Here is a 26,712-nt window from a genome sequence, read left to right as displayed (position 1 = left end):
TAGATGGGAAACTAAAAAATAGAACTTTGAACGGTACAAAAGCAAAAAGCCATTGATGTGTTGTGTGCACTGCATCCCCTCGCTGAAATTGTTCTCACAAACATAGTCCCCCCTGCTACTGACCCTTTCTTGCCTTGTATCGACTTGTTTTGGTTCCTGATTTTCAAGGTAAAGCATTAAAGAGGCGCAGGCCGTGACCTCATCTCTACAAAACCTTGATGCAGATGAAAAAGCTTCTAGACTTTAGTGGAAAGGCAAATTGAAGCACAACTGCCTTATGATTCCTCAGAGCGGCTTTGACTTAACTTTTGCTGCTTTGCTAAAGTGCTCATGATGAAAAGGCCGGGTCTTTGTAATAAAGCAATAAGTAAGGTCTTTTATCTGCTTTTGTAACATAACAATGAGTAAGGTATTTTTACCTGCTCTTTTGTAATGTTAAAAGACAAAGAGTAAGGTCTTTTACCTGCTTTTTGTAAAGTGTCCCGAGATAACACCCGAGATTGATATTGCAAATAAAGGGATTAGGAGAAGTGAGTGCTGTAAACCACTGGATCCAGCCTCCCTGCTGTGTGCTCCCCTGCCACTTAATAAAAAATATCACTCAAACAACCCAGTGGTTAGCAGCTCACTTAGGATGTGGTCGCAGTTTAGATTACACTTTGGACTGAAACAAATGATTCTGGTTATTTCTATACTCCGCAAACCAGTTTTTAAGCCCGCTCTGCTGGATTCTGCTTTTCAACTTTGGTTTCTTAAAGACTTGAAGAGTGTGGCTGATCTTTTTCAGAAAGGGGTATTCCTATCTTTTGATGATCTGGTTAGAGGATATGGCATACCAAGGACACACTACTTCAGGTACCTACAAGTTCGAGACTTTACCCGGAAACATGTCCTCTCCTTCCCGACTGATCCGTTAAGGGGTTGGTTGGAAGATTGTCTTAGCCTAGACCCCTATCGGGGGGATGTGTCTCTACGTTGTATAATATAGTCCAAAATGTCTCTAGCCCGTCTCACCTTAATCACCTTAAAGACTCCTGGGAGAAGGAATTGGCCTGGCAGTCCGCTATTGAGAGAATAGATAACTCCTCCCTATGTGTGAGGCACGGTGTACTCCAATTTAAGGTATTCCATAAATTACATCTCTGCAGAAGCAGGCTTGCGAGGCTATACCCTGGTACCGATCCCACCTGTCAGAGGTGTCATGCTGCCCCTGCCACCCTTTCTCACATGTTTTTCTCCTGCCAGTCGATTGCCCCATTCTGGATCTCCGTGTTTGAGACTCTCTCTTTTATGTACTCACGCAATATACCACCTAACCCTGTAACTGCTATATTTGGCCTGGCTCCAGAGGGGTTGTCCCTTTCGAATTGTCAATCAAGCTCTCTTGCCTTTGCCTCTACTCTCTTCTGGCTCGCCGACTTATTCCTCTTAAGTGGAAGGACCGAGCTCCACCCTCACACGCTCGGTGGGTCAGAGATGTGACGGCACATTTAAAACTAGAGGAGTTAAGACACCGCAGCCAGGGCTCTGCAAAAAAGTACTTTGAAACATGGCAGCCCTTCCTGGATTACTTTAACAATCTGCCGATGTTGATGTTGATGTTGATGATCATGTAGCCCCCCCCCCCCTCCATTTTCTCTCCTCTCCTCCACCTTCTTTTAGTTGCAATTTCAATTCTACTTTGGATTTCTTACAGCGGTTGATAACTTTGACTAATCTTAATTGATTTGTCCCTTTTCTGTTTTATTTAATTACCAGACTTCTATTCACATTTTTCTATTTATATTGTATGTTTTGTTTTTACATATATTAACATTTATTTATTTATTGTTTATCATAATTTTTACTCATTTATTTTTTTAAATTATGTTCATATGTGTATGTATGTAGGTGTGTATGTATGTATATATATATATATATATATATATAAATAAACTTTTTTATTTATTTTTTTCTTAACAAGGGGTGTTTGTACTGTTGTTGTTAAGGGTGATATGTTCCCCTTCACGCACGTTGCATTACTTTCTTTTACACCTGACGCTGGATGCTTGTGTGCTAATATTGCTACATGAACGTGTGTAATGTGAGATGTCTACAATTAATGTAAAAATCAATAAAAGACAGTTGAAATAGGAGAAGTGAGTGCAACATCTCAGCGCGATATGAGTCACACTGTTTATGTATTAGGTGAGCTTCTCTCAGGTAATGGAGAATGGGCGAGCAAGAACAAAGTGAATACTGTGAAAACATCGCCTTTCAGGTGGACAGCTCATCTTAACTTGAGATAGGGCTTGTCTGAACACACAGAAGCTTTATCTATCTTTTTACCTATAGGTTTTTTTTGGTTAGGCATTTCCCCATTTTTAAAGAAAGGGGGAAATGTCAGTGAGGTCCGTGCAGCGTATCAGCCCTCTCTCTCTCTCTCTCCTCACGTTATGTATCCTGTCGCCACATAGGACTGTACAGGTTTTTTTAAAAACTAACTTGTGTTTTTTGGTAGTCAAAAAGCTGAAGAGGAGGTGATTCTGGTGACAACCTACTGCTGTGACAGTGCTTCACTTCAGCACCAGGAGCTGTCTGCAGCGCAGCTCTGCTCTGTTCCATGGTGTTTGTCTCTGTCACTGGGGAGGATTTAATACTGCATGCCGCGCTATTGAGCCACCCCGGATCACCACGGTTGAAATTCCTTCACCGCGGCAGACTTACTGTCAAACATTTCCCTTTCCATATTACCTCAGCTGAGGATCTTTACTTCCCGCAGAGGTCATTGTTAGATCATACTCATTGTACCTTATATTTCGTTTTAAAGCCAAAAAAACGACCAGTTATCGACCAGATGATGACTGAGCTGAATGCTGATCCAAAAATGAGCCGGCTTTGGACCACTGAAAACTCTGGTTTTGAGGCTCAACAGCCCCAGATTATCCTCTAATCGTGCTTCATGGTTCACCCCCCAGATGTGCTGCCGAGACAATCTTTTGATTGGCCTCACCTGCGGTGCAAAGCCAGAGAGAGTGAGTCACTGACTTAACGAGTTTGGGAGCTTTTGTTTTGGTGTTGTGGCATATGTCTGAGGATAACAGTGAAACATGGTGTAACAGAAGGTTTCTCACAAATGGTTCACACAGATTATAATTAGAAAAAAAATCCAAGCTCATTTGCAGGGGATGAAAAGGTGATATATGGGGCGGTTATAGAAGGCAAACGATGGTTGTTATTTCATTTTTGCAGATGTGGCCATCCTTTAGCTCCAGGGTTGTATATTTCAACAGGTTCACAGCTGTCTTCTATTTTATGTTATTTTCCTCGTGCCATTTGAAAACAATGGCCGCTGTGATGAGGATGTAAATGAGGCGAATGACCTATGTAATCAAGTTCCCCTCATGTTCACTTTAAGAAATATTCAGGTGAAATAATGGGTCACCCCTGATACCAGTTTAATTTTTGCTGTTTAATGAACTGATGAATAGCTGCATTAACACCGGGCCCTGAAGGCATCATCAAGCATTGTGTTTTATTTAATAGAATTAACCTGCTGGTATTTTCATTTTTCTGTGAAGATCATTTCTACCCTGACACAGTAAAGGAAATCTTCCTCTGCATGGGTTTCCTCTTTGACATTTAGTGATCTGACATAATTATTGAACCTGTTGACAATGATTCCCCCGTTTGGTTCACCTTAATGAAAACATAAAGGCCACTGAGTTAGCTTCCATAAAGTTGTGTAAAAAAAAAAAAAAAAAGGAAATAAATTAGTTGGAAAAGCTTTGGTGATGTTTTTAGATTTCATTGAGGATCAACATCTGTATTTATGTGCACTGAGAAACATTAGCATGCTAAGAGGCTGGTGATCATGCTAACATGACACCAGCTCAGCCTTAACCTAAGCGCAGTTTGATATCATGGAAGTGCATACATGCTGGGGTTAGCATTAAGCTAACACCACTTCTGTGCAGCCTCACATACACACCGGGGGTGCACTATAAAATAAGAAAATGTGAGTTATGCCCCATAAAAGCTTTTAAATTAAGACTTTCCAATGGCCCTGAATAAACATATACTGCGGTATGACAGGCGGATAAGATGCACAACGCTACCTCTTAAATGTTGAGATGCTATGCACTATCCCGACTCCTTGGCCACAACATTCCACTATCCCCCTCTGTTTGCATTCTTGGCAATCTGGATGAACTTAACACAAACTCAAAAGAAATCATAATACCCCTACTTGTAGCCCTAACTATCGCCAAGAAAACAATACTGCTAAACTGGAAAAGTAGGAAAAAGATCAGCACATCACAATGGTTAGACCTCCTTACACAACAGATATCAATGGAACAACAATCAGCCACACTCAAAAACCAACTCACTGAATTCAACTAAATATACTCCACAATACTCACCACCATTTGACGGTGATGACGGTGAGTTGATGCCACAGCAGAACCAGGCAGGTAAACGAGGAGGAGAGAGGAAATGAGCACAATTTTAATATAATTTACAAACAGTCTGTATTTGGCAATCATCATGTTAGCACCACATACAAAGTGAAAAACAAGACAAAAACAAACAACACCAAAAATTGTCACCATGTGTACAACCTATCTCACAGGTTTTATTTTACATTATTTTGTTACTATACTGTCCCCATGTTTTTCTTAGTCCTGTTTGCCCATTTACTTATTTTGTCCCTCTTTCTAATTCGTTCATTTTATTTACTGACCCTTTTCCTTTTGTTTTGTTTGTTTGTTTTTGTCTAAATCTGCTTGCAAAACTGTATCGTACCACAGTTCCCCTCTTGTTTGTATCTCTTTTTTTTAATTGTGTGAGTGTGTGTATGCACGTTTTGGTGAATAAAAGTAAAAAAAGGTTGAGATGCTGTCATGACATTTATAACACAGGAGGCAGTATGCGTCTTTAAAACGTTATATTCAAAAGCAACACGACATGTTTCAGACGTTCAGTGCCTTAAATAACAAAGTCATCCCCCTGAACTTTTCCAATCAGACGTCATTTTTGAAGTAGCTGTGACAAATATCACATTGTCTTCCATATAATTTTCAATAACACGAAAAGCTTTTAGTGCTCTGCTGTGAACTTCTTAACAACGATCAGGTGCAACTAATTATTTTCTGGTTACCTTTTGCATCCAGCAGATGTGTGCATTTTGGACTGTTATTGTTTGTGAATCATCGGCAAAAAGCCCAGATAAGGAATTATAAATGACACACAAGACATTTTTTGGAGTAAAAAAGTCAATTTAGCACTCTTTACATGGGATCTTTGTAAATCAGGACCCACGTGTCAGAGTTACATATTGCTCCTTTGGAGAGGTATTTAGTTATAAAATAAGGTATGTTATGTCATCGCCCCAGATATCAGGGTCGAGCAGGACTTGCAGCCGTGGAGCAAGTGAGGTCAAGCGTGTATACTTCTTTACTGGTGCAGCAGCCCAATACATTCATTGGAGATATGCAATTGTACAGTGAAGTGCACCTTGAAAGGGGGAATAGTGCTCTGTCCTTGTTCATTATATAATGTCAGACAAAGAAAACGTGGGAATAGAGGAGGTGTGTTGTCTCACACAGTCACAGTCAGTGTGACCAAACTAAATGAGCACATTGAAATTCGAGGTGCGGGCATCGAGGTGTGCTCAACATTCAAAGCGGCGTTTAATTGGTGTCCTCAGTTCTGCCAAAAAAGCAATCTAGTGCACAGCTGCAGTGTGTTATGCAGGCCTGCACTGATTGCCTGGAGCTTACAGTTGAGATGCATACAGCCCAATGTGACGCCAATTTGGAAAGGCGATAAACAACTCCCACGCAAAAGAACTGGAGAATATTTAGCGTGGCAACCAAATGACTCGTGTTGGAGTTTTCCAACAGAGGCTTGGCCTAAATCAGACTTATAAAAGACATGCGTGCCACATTTGGAACAACACAGAGACAATGCAAATTTCTCACCCTCCCAATGTTCGGCTTATGATGGTTTTTTTTTTCTTAGCTTTTGTAACATTTGAAAGAAGCTGCCATGATTCACAATGATTGTTACCGAATTAGTTGATAAATATAGCTGATATTTTCTGGCAGTGTTCAGGCTTGTACTGTCTGGAAGCAATGGATGTACAGAGCAAGAGATAAACGCTGTCTGCTTGTACTGTCACTGCCAACAGCTTGAAGCGAGGAGCGGTCAGAAGAACACAGCTCATCGCTCAAACTTATTATAGCTGCAGACATGACCAGAAACACAAACTAAAACAAATAAAAATGTAGTTATGAAACTGAGCAGTGCGCCAAACGATTTCCTGCAGTGTATTGGAATAACATGTAACAATTTGTTCTCTGTATAGTGAGCATGCTTGTTGCTTTAATAACCAATACATTCCTGATCACTAAAGGATATTGAAATGCCGTTTTTCAAAGACTGACATCTTCAAAAACCTGGAGCACAGGTATGCTGTTTGGTTACAGAAGTTTACAGAAGGATAGTGTAATATGCGCAACATGTGCAATAGTAGTCCCACCTGCTCAAAATGACTAAATACTCATCTTTAAATACTTCCATAAATATGTCTAAATATGTATGTGTGGACAAGCGTTTGCACTAAATTTAATTTCTGTGAAATTGTATTGTATTGCTTGTAAATTGCAGCCGGACGGAGTCCAATAAAAATGTCCCCAAGGTGACAAGAAAATATATCATATATTATAAGTAAACCTGTTGCTTGTGTTTTGTGAATTGGAAGGTGTCTTTTTGACTCATTTGCACTGATGAAAGGGATACTTCATCCATTTGCATTAAACTTTGTATCATTAGAAACCTGGTAGTATTTCTGAATGGTCGCGCAGCCCGCCCTCATTTTCCCCTGAGATGGGAAACCTCCGTATTTCGTGTATGAAAAGCAGCCTCCGATGATGCAAAAAACTTAATTTTGCGTCATCGGGGGGTTGCTCTGGTTAGAGGGGGTGAAACTGCATCGCTAGTTCATCATGTTTTCAACCCGCTCATAGGGGTTGTGACCCACTGAAGCCACAGGCCTATCACAGATCAGTGGGTGGGACCTCAATCCCAGAATCGAAACTTAACGTCCGCCATATTGCTTGGAAGCTATGCTAACAGGCTCCATGGAAAAAGTTGATAAGAACCGACAATGACGAAAAAAAGTATGTTTCAACTTCAAACTGATATGGATGAAGGGGATTTTGAAGGTCTTGTGCTCGAATCGGATGTTTTGTGGCTATCCCTGCGAGCCGCAATACAGCGACGAGCAGTTGAGGCTGATGGAGGAACAGGAGGCATAAGACCTGCTGTGCATTCAGGGAGTTGTTGTCTTTCATCCTCATGAGCCAAAAAGACACTTTCTGTGTTGAGGTGGTGGTCTGACACAAACATTGCATGGAAACATTGCCTTTTGTTTGATTTCAAAGAGGAAATTGCATTGACAAATAGAAGTAGAACTGAAACCTTCCTTTACAGAAAGGAACAGATTTCATTGTCAAATGATCACACTGTAACATCATGGTCACAACAGTAAAGCTCAACAAAGCTGCCATTTTTATGCTGCAGCGACGGAAGTATTCAGCAGCATTGTGCGTGATAATTGTTCATCCAACTCTGGTGAACACAATATGACATCTCTTCAATTTGACATCATCAATACAACAAAGTAATTACCTTCTCCAAGGTCTTGGTCAACTCCACTGAGAATTCAAAATGTCTTTTTCAAACACTTATTTTTCACATACTTGTCAAAATATCTAAGATGGAGGAATCTTTAAATGGGCTACAAACCTCAGGTCACTGTGACAATACTCCAATACCGTTTCAGTGACCAATATCTCAGCACAGCCTTCATTTAGCTGGATTGTTAGGGCCCTGGCACCAAAATGCAGAGGCTTTATTGTATAGGTTTGGAAAGAGTTTGACCAAATGTGCCGAATGAATTAGATCTTAACATGTTCAGAAACTCACTAACATCGAAAGTGGGTATAATTTACGTTTAGTATGGTTCACACAAATTGGTGTTTGCAAGTGCCTCCATAATGCCCCTTACATATTTTTTTATCAAGTGCACCACGCAATGTGTTTCACCTACAATAAATTTGGCTGGCATATACATAATGTCAAGAGCTACAAAAAAAGTCCCACGCACCCAAACTAAGTCCAGTACAGTAATTCCATATGAAGTCGATGACACTTTTGCCAAATTCCAGCTCATATACATGGATTAACACCTTGTGGGTAACAAATCTGATAAAGCTCAAATAAGGTGTACAGCTTGAGGAGACCATGATTATGAAAAACCAACGAACCATCCAACAACTGCAGAACTGCTTGTAGCCCTAGTTGGTACTATTATATCACCAAAGGGAACAGCACAACTTAATATATTAGTGGACGATTACCCCTCACTCTACCCCTCACCCCTGTTTTGTTGTTGTGGTTGGAAGAGTCAACTGTAAAAAAAAAAAACATGCTTTGCAGTGAAACAGAGTGACAGGGTTGATGTACAACCTTTGAATGATGTTTTTTGATGAAAGATATTCATGAAAGTATATTGAATGTACATAAATATTCCACATTCCCACCATAGTTACAGTATCATATGTCGAAAACACCGATAGGTATAAACTGGGACTTCAATGCTTGGTGAAAGCATGAAATCCCTGAGGGGATAAATCTTGTTTTGAATCACCAGTTATTCATTTGAGTACAGATTTCAAAGAGATATACTGGATTCGGTTAGAGAGGGACAAATCCGACAGTAAATGTCAGAGCAGTGGAACATTAGAAAAGTGTGGAGAATAACCATTGAGACAGCCAATCCAGGTAAGAAGAGAGAGTGAAAAACCCCACTCAAGCCTGTCATGCTTGTTCCCAGTCTTCACATTTCACATGCCCCTTGTGCTGACTGCAGTCAGTGACGGAGCCGGTCAGCACACACACTAACACACACACATCCGTCAAACTTTTCCCTCTGCCAGTGCGCCTCTAATCACTCAGTAAATCACACCATCATCCTCCTTTCCCTCTCCGCGATCAAGGGTGCATACTTGAAAGCTCTATTTTTGGTTTCATACATATATATTGATTCAGAGTAGCATTACCATTGGTGTCCCGTTTGTGTGCCAAACAGAGGCGGCCCATTTCCACATACTAAATAGGATAATACTTTATTGATCCCCAGAGGGGGAATTCGGGAATAGGTGGATGGGGCGCGCATTGGTGATCGCGTGATTGATTGCAGTTTGTTTGCTCAGTCATGTGGATTTTGTTTTTGGAAGACTTTTGTTTTGTAAATAGTTTAAATACAATTTTTCCTGTTTTTGCATTTTTTTGTAAATATCTGTCACTGCACCTTGGGAGGCCGGCAAAAATAAAACACATCAATTGCAGTCTGCGACTACGCCTGTGTTTTTAAGATTTTTTTGGGTGGATTAAAAGAGGACCCCGTCACACCCTTAAAACCAAAGAAGCAAATAAAAAGATGAGAAGGTTTCGAATTTAAGTCTCACAGAAATTTCGGGGGACAGCAATAATGAAACAAAACAAGCCAAAGAAGCAAGCGGGGACCTGGATAGAAGGACTGAGATTTCCAATAAGGCTCCACAAATCTGCAGAAATAGCATCCAGGCCTCATCTGCTCTTCTTCCTCTGGAACAAAATATACTCTGCTGCAGGAAAAGGACAAAGGCTGCTAAAAGAAAAACATACAAATTTGTGCAAATTGCTTTTTCATTTAGTCCTGGACGAGTGTGTCCTGGTTCTAACAAAGCACATTTTATTTTTAGCATCTATTCAGTGTTTTTATTCTCCTGTTTACTTTGTACATAAAATCTAAATCTACTGTTTACACCGAACTCATGCTCAAATTAACACTAAATGATAAACGATCTTTCACCTAAGAAAAATATGTGGAGATGAGTTTAGTATTTGGCCAAACCCAGTCAGATTAATTTACTGAATAGATTTCAGCCTACATGATCAGACATAAACACTCATTTGAGGGGGCATTAGGTATATGTAACTGTATGGAATGGCATTCCAAACGCAACATTAACATGCAAAAAATGTCAGTAAACATATCCTTTAAGCTTATGATACTGCCTGCAGTGAACATTCCCAGGTAATAAATAATAAATGTCAGGACATTATAGCTGACTGAAATCTGTAACCTTGATCACAACCTGGTACCGGCCAGATTATGAGTTTAGAGTGATTTAATACGGCTGCAGGGTGGTGCAGTGTTTAGTCGCCTCCAGGGCCGTCGCGGGGGGGGGGGGGGGGGGGGGGGGGGGGGTACGAGGCCCTGTGCGAACTTCAAATTTTCATTCATTTTCATAACTATACACAACTCATTATATACTGCACTGTAACTCTAACAAATGAGATGGACTCACCATGCGTAAATTGCGCAGAAACTGATCATGTCAGAGTCACTTTCCTTGCCTTCTTGGCCACAAACTCAGCAATAAGATCTTTATAATCCAGTTTGGATGCAATGTCCTTTTCAATTGATAGCAGGGCAAGCCCGCACAGTCTGTCCTGTGACATGGAGGTGAGCAAATAGTTTTTTTTATTAGTTTCAACTTTGAAAAGCTTTGCTCGCCCGATGCCACCGTTACTGGAAAAGTCAATAGGATCCTGAGCGTAACCACACACTTAGGGAAAGTTCCTTCAATCCCTTTGAGGTAACAAAGCGTTTTCAGTGCTGTAGTTGTTCCCTTTGGGATTATCTCTCGAAGTATCCACAACTCCTCGAAGAGGTCCGGTGCATTTACATCCTGAGATTCGGACGTGCTCAGAGCATCAACTCAGTCTTGTGCACTGTCTTTGCAGGTCAGTCTCCTCCATTTCACGCAGTTTGGTCAGATCAAAAAGAAATCCAAACATGTTGCCAAACTCCTGCGTTATGGGAGTGTCGTTTTTCTTGATTCACGGGGGAAATCAAAGTTGGAGACCTTGGCCGGGCCTTTTTCCACAAGTAACTCCACTGTTTTGGTATCCAGATGCACGGGCCAATATCTGGGAACGTTAAGGTCCACAAGATGCGCCGATACTTTACTGTCGGAGCAATACTCTTCATCAGGCGTTAGCTGGACCTCCTCTTCCAGGGCAAGCTCTGATAAATTGTAATAGAAAAAAAAAGAGAATTGATCGTGTGGTCCAGCTCAACTGAATCGGATCAGTATCAAAATGGCACAAGCCTCTATTCTTTATATTTGACAACCACAGCTTCTTATTTTCCTCATCCCTCACCTTGGACTTAATGGTCATCCTCATCCTCAGTGCCCACATTCCCGTCCTGCTGTAGCTGAAGCCTGCTAGGCTCTGCCACAGTGTCAGTGTGGGTGATGCTAGTTGTTGCCACCACATTAGCATATTCAGACCCGCTAGCTTTGGGCATCTGCTCAGCCACCGCATCTCTGGATGTGCTGATAAATTTATCCAGCGATCCCTGCAGTGACTTATGAAATTCTTCCTTCTTTTTATTTTTTTTTTCCTTTTCTCAGAACCCGATTCGTGCTTGCGAAATCGGTCGCGTTCTCTCGCAGCCGAAATGTTAGCTTTCCTCCTCTTCCTTCTTCAGTGAGGACGCATTACATAATGACATTGAAAACAATGACAATGAAAAAACCCGCTTAATTTGTTGGATTTGTTTTTTTTTATTAATTTGTTTGTTTTTATGTGACCTTGACAGAGACAGCACAGTCCATGTGACGGCTCTGGTCGCCTCACAGTGAGGAGGTTCCAGTATTACATTATCCACTATTATAGAGCTTATTAGAAAAATGCCAAGGCTTTTCAGGCCGAATCAATTATTTGAAACAGCTTTGTCAGAGTGCCCTAAAACTGTCTAGCTGCTCCAGTCAAAACAAATACAGACCGTTCCAGACTGGAATCAAAACTAAGAACGAGTATTGACTGCTGGATTGTTGTCAGAGAAGACAGCACTTCAACATAGCATGTTTCATTGATGTAGATGACATAATAAGGTCATTTTGTGATTTAATTCAGTAGATATCTTACATATTGGTCCTTTAAGAAACTTGGGGCGCTGGCATGTGAATCCACAGAGTTCCAGAAAAAAATGGGATAAAATCAGGGATGGAAAGGAGAGATAAAAGACGAAGGATGGGGGCGCATCCTCAGGGACTCAGGGACGATTTTGTGGTGGTCTCTGAGGAAACAAAGCCAACAAAGCAGAGCTTTGGAGGGATTTGGAAGGTCCCGGGGATAGTAAAGTTATGTGTGCCTCCAGGGGATGTTTCAAACCCAGACATGTTGTTGTTTACTTTGTGGACAAATCACAAGAGGCTAACATTCTCGGCTATTATCCAACATATGATTAACCATAAATGATAATGTGTTCACAGCATGTGCCAGTAACACAAGATGAGTATTCGCTTTGCTTCCTGTGTGAACATACTTGACCTCCAAGTTGGTTCAAAGTTAGCTGGAACTGTGAAAATGACATGCAAATACTTGTCCGAAGAGTCAAGTAATAACCTCCAATCTCAGACCTTCATTCTTGTTTAATTCAGCAATATATTGGGGACAAAAAATATGGGAAAGTAACTCAACTTTTTGTAGTGTGATTTTGGGAATCAAATCATTGAGGTTAATACACCTGCCTGCCACCCTCATCACCGACTGTTCCGGTCTGATAGTTCTGCCTTCAGTGTTTTGTATTAACCTAATAGCAGCTCCTGACACGACTGACAGGTTATTATTGCTCTCTCAGACTTTAGCAAAGTAGTTTTCTTGCAATGCTAGTACGTGTGAATAACAGACAGATTGCCTGCCCCGACGGCTGAGGCACCATCGACTCGCCATTACCTCAAGGTCTCCTGATGGAAAACACTGTGACCTCCTGTGCAATTATATCTGACCAGAAAGGAGAGAAACAACACCAGCCTCAATGCTCTCGTTCTACATTCACTTATGTATGCTTGAACAGTTTTCTTTTTGTTTGTTCAAAAACTAGATGTGCACATTTTATAAATAAATGATACAAGGAAAATGAAAGAAAAGAATATTGATGGACCTTTTAATAAAAGGGTTTTGCTGAACCTGAGACTAAGGGGACACTTTGTAATAAATTCTGAAAGCCATGGAGAAAAGCCTGGCTCTCATAAGCCTATATAGTGTTTGTTTGGAGTGTCTTTTCCCACTATTAAAGAGTAAATAGGCCCTTTAGTAGTGAGGAACTGTTATTTACTATTGATAGCAAAGCTGCTCGACAACAACCATGAAGGTTACACTATATTAATATCCAAATTAAGACCGATCCTATGTTATTCCAACCTGGAGAAAGTTATTCACGCATTCATATCCACTTGCATCGATTACTGTAATTCACTTTATTTTGGTATCACGCAGTCATCTCTATCCCGCCTTCAACTCATCCAAAATTCAGCAGCCAGAGTCCTAACACGGTCAAAAAGGAGAGATCATATCACCCCAGTTCTTGCCTCCTTACACTGGCTGCCAGTCAAGCTCAGGATTGAGTTTAAGGGCACGGTCACACTGGCCATCCGTACCGTGCCCAAGCACGCTTCAACGCTAAAGTCCAGTTCGTTTGACCAGTGTGACCCCTCCGTATCGTGCTCAGGCACGGTACATTTCCTTTGCTTTGGCACACTTCGGAGAGGTGTGCTTCATGCACGGTACACTTCATGCACGAGCACAAGCACGCGGGTACACAACGCTGACAGCCTTCATTATGGAGAAATCCAGAGTTTCATGGCTGTGTCTGACTAAAATGACACAATATAAGACACAAAGTAGCTGTCATGTTCTCTGTGTTGTTCTTCACAACAATTAATTTATTTATTGCTGTGTCTGATTAAAATGGCTTAAAATGAGCTGTAAAGTCAGAAAAGTAGCTGTCATGTTCTGTGTTTTTGTCTGATGTGCAGACGCGGACTCGACTGCGCGTCTCTTTCTCTCTCTCGTCCGCCTGTTTGTAAACTGAGCACGCTTCATAATAACATAAAGCGTGCATGTGTTGTATTAAGACGTTATGTACAAGAGGTAATCGTGCTTAGTCCACTACACAGGCACGGATAGTCCTGTGTAGTGTGTCCGCGGGCCGCGCCGGCCAGCGGGGGAATGGCGCTGCGGGGGGGGCAATCGTGCTTGGGTACAGCACGGTACGGATGGCCAGTGTGACCGCGCCCTAAAATACTTCTGACTGTGTTTAAGGCATTAAACGGACTTGCCCCCGCCTACCTCTCAGAACTCCTATCCCCATATAAACCGGTGAGAGATCTTAGGTCATCTGCACAAAACTTTCTGTCACTGCCTAAATCGAGGACAAGGTGCAATGGGGATCGGGCCTTTTCTATTGCAGGACCAAAACTATGGAACTCTTTGCCCCCAGACATCCGTCTCTCTTCCACTATTGATGTTTTTAAAACTCGCCTTAAAACATATTTTTACTCAATTGCTTTTAATGTTCAGTAACCTGTTTTTTTTGTTTTTGTTTTTTAATTGTTGTTATTCTTGTCTGTTACTTTTTAATGCTTTGTTTCTGCAATGTTCAGCACTTTGGATCAATCAATGTTGTGTTTAAAGTGCTATATAAATAATGTTGATTTGATTTGATTTGATTTATATGCGGACTATACAGTGTTGTATGTCACTTGTTTGCTTAAGGTAAGCATATCTGTACAGTAAAAAACAAAGTAACATGCAAGGTCATATACTGTGCTGTATAAAGAAATGGTCAGCAAACCTTAAACTCCTACTATTGGACCAAGATGAAGCCAGAATATCCCTGTGACAGGAGCTGGCAGATTGCATATTCAGAGCCAGAGTCTGCACAGTAATGGTTGTCTGAAAGCCTCGGTATTGACCCGACGCTGCTTCCGCTATCATAAACACAGATTTAACATACCAATCAAATGTCAAAGATCACTTAGGTCAGTTGAGTCCACATCAGATCAGATTCCTGTTTCAGTTGGAAGCAGACACAGCTATGGAAGAAGGAGGCGGGGTTTATGACCTGTACTGCAACCAGTCAGCAGGGGGAGCTCTGAATGTTTTGGCTTGACTTAAGTTAATTCCACAGTCTATTCTAGTCTGTGGGTTCATTGTAAAAGAGGAAAGCCAGCATAACAGTGGTCCCATTCTGAGCACAGTGCAAGTGGACACACCCAATAATGCGGCTATAATAATGACTGCAGATATAGAATTGTTGCAATTCTGTGATTTATGTACGAAATCATGAAAGATTATTTGGAGAGGTGCATCCTCCTATATCTTGATAGATTTGTAAAGGATGGCCATGAAAGACAGAGAACACATCTTTTGCTTATTGACAAAGTTCACGTGATGAAACTTCATTTACATGAGCCAAAACTAGAACTTGAGATAATACAAAAATTGTGATTTTACCAGAGCATCAACAGGCGATGAATGACCACTAGCATTAAACCATTGAGAGATGTCATGGTTAAGGCCAACTTTAGCCAAAAACATATGATTTGATTTCACCATTCGATATTTAAACGACATTGAAATTGCTTCAGTGATCGTTTGGTGCAGGACTGAAGTTTTGTTTCAGCACAAGAACTGCTGTCATCAAAGCCAACCGTCATTAGGCTGCAGATATGATAGACAGGCTCTGTATAAACCCCTGAAGTTAGCTTGTGCATTTAAAATCACCCTGGACAGCTTGACAACAAAGTCTTACGTATAATGAAAGAATTGGCTAAGATCAACAACCATTAAATGTCAGCTCAAAATGTCATGAAAATGTCTCTTCTTTTCCTTGCTGAAGCCTGGATAGAGCATTTGACCTTGGACTTACTTCAGTAGTTGTCACTCTGGAATAAAACCTTTTATAGAAAAAAAAGGCAGCTGAACTGAGCCAGTCACAGCGAGCAGCAGCCCTGGGAGGTTCTCCATCATTTATCAGCAGGGAGCACATTACCATCAGGAAGCCTGCCCCATACATCCAGTATGTTGCTGGAACAAAGTAGAGACCTGCCAGTGAGAGGACGGTTAATCATATCGACTCCAGCTGCTGTCAGGGATCTCGTCCAGCAGCCTGCGTGCGACTGTTTTTCGTGTCAGTAGAGGAACAATTTAAAGTACTTTTTAAACTGCAGGATGCTTCCAAGGACCCAGACTAGACTGCTGTGTAATTAAGAAGAAAACCACAGGAATCAGTCATGACCTGAGAAGAACTGTATGCTTCAGTTACCAAAATTAAGTGATTTCAAACAAAAGCACCATGTGCCGCTGGCAGAAGGGGACGCCATGTGTCTTACGGTCTCCAGTCAGCAAATAAACATTGATTAATTAACATTCTGCGAGCCCAGTCATAATGTCAGAGGGCTCTTACATACATAGTAAGGATAAACAGAAGAGGTGTTAATACAAATTCGGTTGGATGATTTTTCAAAATACATAGCAACAGTCATTCTTTACAGCAGCAGATAAGCCACGAGATCAATAGGGCTTCTAAAATCACTGAATCCTAAAGGAAACCTGACTGAGATCCAGAGCAGCAGAAAATGCTGCTGAGCCGGGGACCTTCCAAATCCCTCCAAGCTCTGCTTTGTTGGCTTTGTTTCCTCAGAGACCACCACAAAATCGTCCCTGAGGATACGCCCCCATCCTTCGTCTTTTATCTCTCCTTTCCATCCCTGATCCATTCTACTGATCTACTAGCCTGGATGGACTACAGTATTGTTTGTCACGTCAAATCAACATATAGTCACTCACCGTCTTCTTTCCCCAGAATTATAAGCTTATCTCAAAACACCTCTGAACTAAATCCTTTCTCCCTCCTCTGTTTACCATATCATAATCAAGAAACCTCTTTTCTTTCTTATCCATTTCTTTTTTACAGGAAAGGGATAAGCAGTTGTGTAGTGTTGCCTGGAGAAGTGTTAATACTGTTTATTTATTTTTAAAGTGGCCTGTCCTCAAAGAATAAACGCCCTGTGTTATAAACAGTAACTTGTAAGACTACTCTTGCATATTTAGCTCACCGCCATTGGCCTTGGGCATTTGCACATTGTAACTTGACCTCTCTTGCTTGACTTCAGGAATTAATTATTATTATGAAAATAATTTTAGCCAATGGAAAGGTGCAGCTTTTGGCAATCAATACTGGCCCAAAGACTCTATGGTGAGAACACTACATAAATATGCATTTAGAGTTATCTATTCCTTACCCCTTAACATTTAACAAAGCAGCTCACTAAAGTACTGAGGTACATGTATTCTGTTGTGTTGTGGAAGTATTCACATTGATGTACTGTAAGCCATAGAATGAGATTCCATTTGTATTGGTGGCTTATTGCTACTTCATCATTATTAGACAAAGAAATCCAAGAAAGCTTGTGGAATGTGGTGTTACGGTTCGGTGTGTAAAACAAGGCAGGTGGACCCAAGTGCAGAAAAAACTAAAATACTTAATTAAACAAAAAGGCCAAAGGCAACAAAAACTTACTTACAAAAGTTCGACAAAATACACAGGGATCAAAAACAGGGAGCCACAGAGGAGCACGAGCAAAAACTGACATACCAACGAACGACATCCAAACTACATACAACAATGAACTGACACAGAAGGGAAGAAACACAGAGACTAAATACACAGGGGAATCAGACACAGGTGAGACTAACAAGACACAGGTGAGGACAATCAGGGCAGTCACACAGGGAAACACACAGAGACAGCGATACAAGAAACACTGAGGACACAAAGAAATCAAGACTGATGACAACACACTAGAACATAAAGAAACACTGAAAATACAAAACTAAATAATACCAAATCATGACATGTGGCTGGCATACCAGAATCTCCAGGAAGAAAGCTGCAGGTTATTACGACACACCTTGCAACTTAAAATAACCGTTCTTCTCATCACTAATGTCTGGGGTGATCTCTCTGGGGAAGTCAACAACACTGCAGACTTCTATGCACTGGCCTATAGATAAATAATGCATGAAAAACACTGAAGGTATGCTATAGCCGGATAAGGTTAATGCAATATACCTGCCAAATTGGCTGTGTGTGGTTGTTTAGCAAACAGCCGGCAGAATACACCTGTCACTCAAAATTCCACAACTTTACAGCTCAGCATAATAAAAACAAGCGAGTCATATGAAAATCAAACCCCCCTTTCCAAAACTGTTTACTTATACTGATGATATCTATTCATGGCCCCCAGAAATTCTGGCAACGTCCCTGGAGAGTGGTATGAAATAGTACAAAGGTGGATTTCGAACAATTGCCAATGCGGTCTTGTGGCATGCAATGCAACCGCTCTAATGTCAGGGCGCTCTGCTCAACATGAATCTTCAAGGTGACAATATGTCAACACTCTGTGTACTACTCCCACAAGGCCTGTTTTTTTTTAAGATTTATGCTGCTTCAAATGGATTCAGGGAGACAGTAAACAGCAAATAGGATATCACTTCAGTGTACATAAGCGGGAGAGTGTAATTACATGAGGCTTGGAGAGTTCACCAACAACAGCTGTCCATAGTTAATATATTTCTATTCAGTGCAATCATCAGCAATCATGTGTACAGCTGGATGAATCCATTTGAATGCGGCAATAATTTGTCAGAGGGAACCAATTACTTTGCTCCAATGGCTGGGTTTGAAGGGTTTGAATTATGACTGTTGGCATGGAGGTAAATGATTTACAGAAAAGAGCATCAAAGTATCATTACGGTCTCCACCAAACAAGGTCATCTGATTTATGGTCATATCAAATCTAAAGGCAAAGTGTTCATCTCTGTTGACTTACTGTATCTCTCTCCACAACCAATGATGGAAGGAAATGTATAAAGGTGCCCATGAGAAGTGACAGAAGCGGGATTGAATGAAGGGAAACAAAACTTCCCACTGATGAAAAAGGGAAGGAGCTCCACAATATGTATTCTGAGCATTGCAATCACAAATGCCCTCACTTATCAATGTGGTGTAGAATCGAGCACAGATCCGGGTGCAGAAATCATCTGACGACATGGCCCATAGTGATCAATGAAATGTGCCTATATGCCCAATCACAGCGCACGAATGACCAGGTGTTGATACATGTTGCAGACGCAAACAATCGTCATTTAAAAACCACACCCCTATATACTCAGCTGGCATAACCCCCAGAGCTTCCAACATGGAAGTAAGTAATGCGGCAAAGAAGAGAAAATGCTATCACCTGGAGAGGAATATAATTGTGTTGTTTGGCAGCCTGAAAAGTGGGGTTAAGGATTTGAATAAAACACGTCTGGGAGGAAATCACTGCTGCAGTCAACAGCGTTGGTGTGGAAAAATGAACTCCAGCTGAGGTTTGAATATTTGATTAACACATGCATTGTATGTAACTTATCTAGGCTATAATATAAACACAATTTGTACATTCAGGTTAAAAAAAATTGACGGACCCTTAGATCGTTACAAAAAAAAGTGTTGTGGCTCTTAAAAAGCTGGACCCAGGCTTAAGGAGGCCAGCTGGTCCCGAGCCTGAAATTGTCCCTGACCGAGGAGCTATGGTTGCCCAGATCATGGCGCAACTAGCTCCGGCGGATAATGGTAAATATCTAATAATCAAGACTACTGTTTTTTTTGTGTCCACATCAAACAAATAAATAATGAGTTATTTATGTAATTTTATTTATGTTCCAGATGATCCACCACTGCAGGCCCCAGTGGCCTCCAGCCGTGGGCTGCACAGACTGGCCTGATGCCAGGCAATGGTGAGCGCGTCCTCCGTCTGCCAAGCTGGCCAACCACAGAGACCCTGGGTCCTCACCAAAGAAGTCCTGCAGGGACAGACAGAGATATGTCGGTCAGTGGTAGAGATTAACTGCTCTCTCCTTGCCATAATGAGACTTTAAAAGAAATTCAACCTGAAACTTCTTGTATCAAACAAATAACTGTTTGACCAAACCTTGTGAAATATCTATTTCTCATTCCAATAGCCTAGTTACGAAACATAACATTTCAAGACTTACATTTTAGAAGCGCTGCAGAGGTTCTGTCTCTGTCAACCCCCAGATGACTGAAATTGGTGTCATTATGTCACACGTAGCCTGGCATCTGCTGTGCACCATTATGCATGACACACAACAGCATATAATAATAATAATAATGCATTCGATTTTTATAGTGCTTTTCTAAGTACTCAAAGACTCTCTCAAATAATAACAATAAAACAACAGTGAAAACAAACCAAAGAAGAATTAATGTAATGTAATGAGAGTTGAGTTTGTTAGTGGTTGTAGGTGATGTTGAGGAGGTGAGTTTTTAGGGATTTCTTGAAGGTGGAGGGTGTGGGGGAGTCTCTGATGTTTTTTGGGAGTGAGTTCCAGAGGGTGGGAGCGGCAATGGAGAAGGCCCTGTCCTCACAGGACCAATGGTTGGTCCTGTGGGGGGGGGGACTGGAAGTTTGCGTCAGCAGACCTGAGAGTGTGGGTGGGAGTGGGAGTGTGCGGGTGGAGGAGCTCAGACACGTAGGGGGGGGGGGGGACAGGTTTTGGAGGGCTTTGTAGGTGATGATGAGGAGTTTGAAGTCGATACCCTGGGGGATGGGGAGCCAGTGGAAGTTATGAAGAACAGGGGTGATGTGGTCAAGGGTGCGGAGGGTGTGTGAGAAGACGAGCAGCGGAGTTCTGGATATATTGTAGTTTCTTAGATGAGACTGTTGCAGTAGTCTAGTCTGGAAGTGATGAATGCGTGGGCGAGGGTCTCAGCAGCTGAAAAGGAGAGGGATGGGTGGAGGCGGGCAATGTTTCTCAGATGGAAAAAGGCTGTTTTGGTGTTTGATGTGTTGGTCAAAGGAGGGGGTTTGATCAAAGATGAGACCAAGGTTACGGACTTGGGGCGAAGGGGTGGAGCCATCAATGGCGAGCGAGAAGTTATGGGTGGATTTGATGAGGTATTTGGGGTCGATGATAATGAATTCTGATTTGTCGCAGTAAGTCAACCCAGACTTCCCTCTCCCCAGCAACGTTTTCCAGCTCCTCCTGGGGGATTCCGAAGCGTTCCCAGGCTAGACGGGATATATAATCCCTCCAGCGCATTCTGGGTCTGCCCCGGGGACTCCTCCCAGTTGGTCATGCCTGGAAAACCTCTAAAGGGAGGCGTCCAGGAGGCATCCTTAACAGATGCCCAAATCACCTCAACTGGCTCCTTTCGATGCGGAAGGCACTCTCCGGAGGAAACTAATTTCGGCCGCTTGTATCCGCGATCTCATTCTTTCGGTCACTACCCATAGCTAATGACCACAGGTGAGGGTTGGAACGTAGATCAACCGGTTAATCGAGAGCTTTGCCTTCAGGCTCGGCTCCCTCTTCGCCACAACGGTCCGGCACAGCGCCTGCATTACTGCTGACGTCGAGCCAATCCGCCTGTCAACCTCACGCTCCATCCTACCCTCACTCGTGAACAAGACCCCGAGATACTTGAACTCCTCCACTTGGGGCAAGGACTCACTCCCCACCCGGAGAGAGCAATCCACCTTTTTCCGGCAGAGAACCAAAGAAAAGGCAAAGAAAGTGTATTCATACAGCGCCTTTCAGACACCAGGAGAAGTCTCATTCATAAAACATAACACACAACAAAGAAATCATCAGAAAGCTTGCGCTGCTAAATTCTATTTTATCCATATATATATATCACACACAAAGTGTCAGTGTCTGTTTTTTCAAGTATTGTGCAGAACCTAAAAGAGGCGTTTAAAGTCTGTAAGGTGATCTGTCAACCTCTTTGTTTGAAACACCCGGAGGAATACAATCAATACACCTGGAATATGACATGAAGCCGACATCTCTCAGAGAGTCCTGTGACTTTCTGACAGTTAGACTGCAGAGGAGGATGGATCAATTTATGTCCAAGAGCAAACACAACTCTCTTTTCATTATGATTGAAGTGAGCAAGGAATGTCTGTTCTGCAACATTTTACCGTCGGAAATATGTTGATACCTTCATTGCTTCCTCTTGTTGGATTTGCACACCCGTGAGTCGTCGGTGATGGGGACACTGAGTGCACTGCCCTGCAGACAGAGGAGAATAAACATGAATGTAGTTAAAGTCCGTAATTGCAGTCGAAGTGCTGATCTTTGACACCGTGACTCCGCTGACCACTGGCCTCTGGCGTCTCAGTAGATATGGTTTATTCTGTGTTCTGATCTGCAATTACTGTGTTCACTTTAGTAACGCTGCTTTTATGATTTAGACCTTACTGACCTGCTGCAATGCCCTGTCACCGGTAATTGCTATTGATGTCTCTCGGGTCTTTCTGAACGAGGTCAAATTAAAGTCACCATGTTTAAACTCTGTCCTCTCACATTATTGTTGCAGTCTAACCATTTCCACCCCATTGAAACTGAAATTGAAACAATTTGTTTGGCTGTATAAAGAATTAGATGGAAAGATAGAGAACACTCAGTATAACCCTCTGTGATCCTAATGGAAGCTGCACTAATGCTCCCCCCTGATTTTAAACCTGACAGATGTCTGCTGCTACTGCTGTTAAAGATGTGAAGTTGCCTGAAAGGAAAACAAAAGCTCAAATCTCCAGAGGCATTTAATTTGTTGAACCTGACATTTTGACAGATTCTCTGCCGACATTGTCAGTACGTTAAAGACATGAGTCCCTGACTTTTGTTGGTTCCTGATTGTGCCAACTAAAAATCACTAACAATAGATTGCTGATAACAGCTCCAATACATACGCAATATTTGCCACTCAAGGTCCAATTTACAAAGTGTACTGCATTAATATCATACAAGCTCACACATGCCCACAACATTCTCCAGCTCTGTGCAGCTTGCTCTTGTTTTGAGTCTGATTGTGGAGTTGAGCCGTCAGAATCTCTTCTTTCGGACCGGTGTGCTCTCATCCTGACAAAGCTTCTGTCTACATATTAATTATTAGCTAGGAGGGGAGAGGGCACTTTATTTCATATTGTAAATGGTAAATTGACTTGAGCTTGTATAGCACTTTTCTAGTCTTCTGACTACAAAGTGCTTTTACACCACAGGTCACACCTACAACTTCACACACTGGTGGCAGTGGTTGCTATGTTAAGTGTCCATCAGAAGTAACTATTCTCTTTCACACACATTCACATTCACTGGCAAAGGAGCAACATGGGATGTCTTACCCAAGGACACATCTGACATGTGGCTGAAGAAGCTTCAGTCTAGAGTAACGAATGACATTTACTCATGTTAGTTTCTTTTTGTGTACTTTTCATGTTCTTTACAGCGATGTTCTATAATGAAACTAATATGCTTGTTTGTTTTGCTTACAAGCAAAAGCTTAAAGAAGCTTTAGAAGATTAATGGACACAATTGTAGTGACAACTCAGAGTGCTCTACCACACAGGGGAGGCTTTCCTACAGGGTACTACCAACCTGCCTTTCTGAATCTAATGTAACTCAAACACACTCTCAGATAGATGGCTCTGCCTTCAGCAGCATTTTGGGGATCAATATCCTGCCTAAGGAAACTTTGCTAACTGCATTATAGGAGCTGGGGATTGAACTTCCCATCACTCTATTAGCGGAGGAGCCACAGCTGTCCTAATAAAGCTGTCAGAATCAATTTCCAGTTTCTACACAGTACCTGCTGGTTTCATGGCAGTGTTGCACCAACATTAACACAAGACTATGACAATTCAAGTGGCTGTTGGGATAATGTTGCTGCTAAACACCAGGGTGGCAGTATGTGTTGTTTGACCCTTGGTTTTAGGAGCAGGCTCAAGACCAGACACGAACCCACAGCCGCCGCACACGGGGCACGGACACTAACCACTAGGCCAATGGCGCCCCAATACCATAATTTTTTAACCTCAATACTGTTGTAATAAAAATCAAAGACATGGATACCTGTTTTGATACAACGAGAACAAATATACCAGTCGAAGGAACCAAATATTTTGTCATTGCTTGTTTTTAATCACCAAAACTTCTTCTTCTTGCAAGCTCTCTAAATCACACACATCACTGGCAACTTTCAGAAATGTTGCCAATGCATTTGTACAATTTTGATGGACTCATTCATCTATTATGCACCTATCCTATCAAATATATTTTTTAAATTCACTAGTTTTGATCATGAACATAAAATATAAATATAATATATAAAATGTTATATATTGCAAGTGCTAGCTAAGTGATAATTGTGTGGTATCAATATGCATGCTGGGAGATGTTGACAGCCTGAGTTAAAGGTGTCATTTGTGTTGTTGAGGTGTACAGTAGTTACAAGCCAATGGGATATTTTTCGAAGAAAACCTGCCACCACTCCTGATTAGCAATGGGGGGTTGAACTACATTACTGCCTTTGCACATTTGTTTTCTGTCTCCCTCATTAGAACCTGATACAGGTTCTTGTTGGTTTGAACAGTTTGCTGCATCTCTTTGGCTTTTAGTTTGCTGCTTCTTGAAGGCTTCAAAGATACTCCATTTTTTATTGTTTATTGGAGTAAAATGTATTATTTAAGCTTCATTGTGCTCCCCACACCAGCCTCCGGTAGTAAATGGGTAGGGGAAGACAGGATACAGCAAGGAGGAGAGATGGAATTACTGTAGTTTATATTTATTTATTTTAATTAAATAAATAATATTGCATTAAAAAATACTGTAAACAGGCAACTTCGGTCTTGCCTTAGGCCCCTGCTCAGGTCATCCACTCAAAGGATAGCTATCATCAGGTGATGACTTCACTATAGTTTCAGTATCACCTAATGAACACCATTTGGGTAAGTTTGAGGGCTTGTACTCTTTTCGTAATTCAATTGCCCTGCACAAATGTAATATATATAATGTATAACCGCCCTCCTTCAAACCACAGGTCTGTAATTGGTTCTATTGAGCCAGTAGTTACCATATAAGGACAGGTGGGGCAAGAGGGGAAGCTGTCACTTGTTCACAACACAGACATGGATACCACAATGCTTGTCACATTGTTTTCTGCACTCGGCCCGAAGCTCTCATCAACATCAAACATCATGTCCTCTCTTGCAGTACACCTGGGAGAGACTCTTTTTCATGCCTGTTCCATCCCAACCCTCTGCAGATATTTTATACATCAAGTATTGATCGTGTCTGAGAGGGACTTCGGTCATAAACGTCCAGCACTGCACGAGGAGAATAATTCTTCCCTCGGGTTTAGGCCTGGAGAGGGAGAGGGAGAGGAAAGGAGACGCCATGGGCTTAAATTAAAAAAAAAAAAAAATCTGTGACTGCAAGAAAAGAATGTTGACTCGTAAACAATTACACAACATTCTGGATTCTGCCTCTTCACTTCTATTAGCTATCTTATGTGGATCATTTGTAAAAGATAGACTCCGTTTGTATCAGAAGTTTTTTTAATTAAAGGAGAGATATGCAACTCTGACACCTAGCCTTTAAGATGGGTACTGCAGTCCAAATTCAAAACATTGAAGAGAGCTGTCTCCCTCCACCCTCTCCTCCCTAGGGTCGACACTCACGCAGGTTGACATGTCTTGGATACTGAAGCTTCAGTGTTTAGCCATCTCTGCAACAGTATTGAAACCGTTCTGGGTTCTAACCTCTCTCCATTTTTCAAAAGCATCTCCGATATATATCCCGTTTTTACCACATTTTGTTTCAGGTTTCAGGTTTCAGGTTCTCTGGGGCAAACAAATACAGATCCATTCTGGACCAGAATATAAACTTAGAAGTTTATTCATTCTTACATATTTCTCCTTTAATGCCAATAGTTCAAGGCTGTAACCTGTGTTCTCAGACAAACACAAGCTCAAAAAAAATCTGCTACAGTACATGTTGCTTTTTTGTATTGCTGGTATTCTCTGTTAAGCAAATTGCACCGGCATAAAAAGTGACAAACAACACAAGCCTCTTTGATGCCTGTGTAATCAGGATGTTTTTTTTTTGTTCAGCTGCACCAGAGCTCCTGCCAGAGGAGAGGAGACTGTTTGCACATCGACCAAAGTTGATGTTTGTGGTTCTGTAATAGAAAAGAAGTAAGAAAGAGAGGAGTTCAATGGCTACATCAGGGCACTAATTAGATGGCTTGTTTTTGGCTGTAAGGTTTGGAAATGAGAATGCGGAAGGGGGGTCTCCAGGGTCCAGAGTCAGCACTGCTGAGACAAAACTGAGCCATACATCCTGCCAGGAGCTAATCAGCTTTTCCTCATACCTTTTGCTAAGCAATAGATGTGATATAAAGGATTCGATGTTCTTTGTATTCTTTGTCTGAATATCAGGAGTGGTTCAGAGAAAACTGAACAGGTTCAAAAGTATTCAAAGGATAATTCTGCTTAAAGCTGCTGTGAGGACTTCTTTAATGGTTATGAAACAGAGCAGAATGCGGATGCCTCTTTATGAATTATAAAAGAAAATGAGATCATCAGGTAGTAGATTGACAGATCACCGGTGAACTAGCGGTTAGATTGTGCGCCCTGTGTACATAGACTGTATCCCTTGAAGCATGTTACGGGTTCAAATCTGACATGTGACTCCATTCCCTACTCTCTCTCACTCTCTCACATTTCTGACATTATCTACTGTCCTGTCTCTACAATAAAGGCATACACATCTTAAATGGAAGATTGATTATCATTCTATTTTAACCTTTTTTTTTTTTTTTTTTCAACTTTGATACAATTCTGGTAAAATGAAACTTTATCAATACCTTGTTCGTAACCATGACAACAGAGTCCTAGGAATTGATATTGGGAAATG

Source organism: Labrus mixtus, chromosome 16, assembly GCF_963584025.1.
Source record: "Labrus mixtus chromosome 16, fLabMix1.1, whole genome shotgun sequence".
Taxonomy (NCBI): domain Eukaryota; kingdom Metazoa; phylum Chordata; class Actinopteri; order Labriformes; family Labridae; genus Labrus; species Labrus mixtus.
Note: the sequence above shows the minus strand (reverse complement) of the source record.